Source organism: Elephantulus edwardii, unplaced genomic scaffold, assembly GCF_000299155.1.
Source record: "Elephantulus edwardii isolate Elephantulus edwardi_28Jun2011 unplaced genomic scaffold, EleEdw1.0 scaffold00115, whole genome shotgun sequence".
NCBI lineage: Eukaryota > Metazoa > Chordata > Mammalia > Macroscelidea > Macroscelididae > Elephantulus > Elephantulus edwardii.
This window is the reverse complement of record NW_006399865.1, coordinates 5673034-5675966: the sequence shown is the minus strand read 5'-3', so window position 1 is coordinate 5675966 and position 2933 is coordinate 5673034. Positions and strand designations below refer to the sequence as shown.

The 2933-nt window shown below is 43.5% G+C and overlaps 1 pseudogene; it reads left to right on the top strand.

The window, feature by feature from the left end:
* The first annotated feature begins 1781 nt into the window (after positions 1 to 1781).
* LOC102861902 lies at positions 1782 to 2579 on the top strand (annotated as a pseudogene).
* Positions 2580 to 2933: the final 354 nt, after the last annotated feature.

Sequence of the window (2933 nt, the reverse complement as noted above, 5' to 3'; positions counted from 1 at the left end):
TCTTGGTTCACTGGTTGTACAAAAGCAGAGTGGGTGTGACTTCTCAGCAAGGTTTAGTTGTTGTGGCTCTTGTATCCACTCATCCCTTGGTTTTTTCATTTCTCTTGACCAGGTGCCATCTAGCTGACGCTGATTCATCACTATCCCGTGTGTCCAAGTACAGCTGTGCTCCCTCGGGTTGGTCATAGCTGACATGTGGGAAGGAGCTCATTCTAGATGGATTCAAACTTCCAACCTTTTGGTCAGTAGGGGAGCAACTGAACCATGTGCACTATTCAGAGACATCATGAAATGTTGAAAATGTAGTCACGCCAAACCAACTGCCACTGAGTCCATTTTGATTCCCTGCATACTTCCACCAAGTTTCCAAGGCTGTGAATGTTGGCAGGAGGAAGCTTTCCATCTTTACTGCAGTAGATTGCAGATGGTGGATTCGAACCACTGACCTTTCAGGTAGAAGGACAACAGAACATGATACCACCAGGGCTCCTATGAAATGTTTAAAATAGTCAAATGCACAGAGGCAGAGAGCAGCCCTATGGTTACCTAGAGGTAAGGGAGTTGGACTGAAATAGATAGTAAGTGCTAAATGTTACAAGGTTTCTTTTGGGAGTATGTTATCAAGTTGTGGTGAGGTTACACATAGAAGTTCACTACATCTGTGCTATTACCCAGAAGACTGCACAGCTCCAGATGTTCAAACTCACTCGATGCTCCAAGGGACAGAGATGAGTAGTCTTTTCCTGTAATAAAAAGTTCATTATGACTTGTAATTCATTTGATGGCCGTGACTTTGAGCTCTAGCATATGTAATTGCATGACCCTGAGAACACACTAAAAAATAGCAGACTGGACTGATCAGGGTGAATGTACTTATGAGACTTTATCTCTATAAAGTTATTTGGTTTTTGGGTTTGGTTTTTTATAGTTAAAGATAGGAAAATTTATGAAGACAGAAGAATGTTTACAGAGAGGTGAGCATATTAAGCAAGAAAAATATTCGCAGAAAGATAAAGGGCCCATCTCATAAGTAAAGAATGGAGAAATGATCTAGAGCTTTTTTTTTAATGTTCAAAATCACTGGCAATCAGAGAGATGCAAATCAAAATAATAATGAGATACCATCTCACCCTAGTGGCAATAGCAAAGTTTTGCAGGGTAGCAAGTAATACACCTTGAAGAGGATGTGGTGAGATAGGAACTCTCATGAATTGTTCGTAGGACTGTAAAATAGTGCAACCGCTCTGGAAGGCAGTTTGGTGTTCCTCAAAAAGCTGAACTTAGTTATCCTAAATGATCATAAACAAATGATTGGACTGAGAAATTGTGATACATTCACATAATGGAATACTATGCAGCACTAAGGAATAGTAATTTTGTAAAATACTATATTAACATGGGAGAGTCTAGAGAGCATAATGCTTAGTGAACTAACTCTCTGTTTCATAAGGACAAATACTGAATAAGATCATTAAGGTAAAAATAGAAAGCTAACCAGTAAGAAGTAGATAAATATCTCCTCAAAGGAAAAGATAGAAGTGGATGAGAAAAGGGGAAAATTGGAAATTACTAGGACAGCAGAGTTTACTGGGTAGATGTGGGGTAGGAGAGTGAAGGAACAGGAAAGAAACAATGGGGAATTAAAGACAGTGTAATAATAGGCATAGCTCAATAGTAATTACTTCTATAAAATAAAACGTATATGAATGATTTTATAAAACAGTATAAAATAAACTATTGTATAAAACACAATGTATATGGCTTTCACCCATCCACCCAAGATGCCGAAGGGAAAGAAGGCCAAGGGGAAGAAGGTGGCCCTGGCACCCGCCGTGGTCAAGAAGCAGGAGGCCAAGAAGGTGGTGAATCCCCTGTTCGAGAAAAGGCCCAAAAACTTTGGCATCGGGCAGGCCATCCAACCCAAAAGGGACCTTACCCGCTTCGTCAAATGGCCCCGCTGCAACTGGCTGCAGCAGCAGAGGGCAATCCTCTACAAACGACTCAAGGTGCCACCGCCACTAACCAGGTCACCCAGGCCTTGGACCGCCAGACAGCTTACTCAGCTGCTGAAGCTGGTCCACAGGTACCGACCAGAGACCAAGAAGGAGAAGAAGCAGAGGCTGCTGGCCTGGGCTGAGAAGAAGGCTGCTGTCAAAGGAGACACCCCCACCAAGAGACCCCTGCCCTCCACGAAGGGGTAAATACAATCACCACCCTGGTGGAGAACAAGAAGGCCCAACTGGTGGTGATCACACACGACATGGACCCCAGAGAGCTGGTGGTCTTCCTGCCAGCTTTGTGTCGGAAGATGGGTTCCCTACTACATCATCAAGGGCAAGTCCAGGCTGGGCCGCCTCATCTGCCGGAAGACCTCCACCACTGCTGCCTTCACGCAGGTGAACCCGGAAGATAAAGGTGCTCTGGCCAAGCTGGTAGAAGCCATCACAACCAATTACAACAACAGATATGATGAGATCCGCCGCCACAGGGGAGGCAACTTCCTGGGACCCAAGTGAGTGGCCTGCATCGCCAAGCTGGAGAAGGCCAAGGCCAAAGAACTTGCCACCAAACTGGGCTGATGTACACACCGACTCTTCTGTACATAAGAATAAACTTATTCCACCATCAAAAAAAAAAAACCAAACAAAACAACAAACCCACAACACAATGTATATGAATGATGCACAACTAGGAGATAATAACATTGATGAATGGGACCTTTAAAAGATTAAGTCCCGGTGTGGTGCAACCACTGTGGAAAGTATTGTGGCGCTTTCTCAAAAAGTTGCAGATAAAGATACCATTTGACCCAGCAATTCCACTACTGGGAATATACCCTAAAGAGACCATAAATGACTTCCAAGTAGATATATGTATACCCATGTTTATCGCGGCTTTGTTTACAATAGCAAGGAGTTGGAAACAACCTAAAT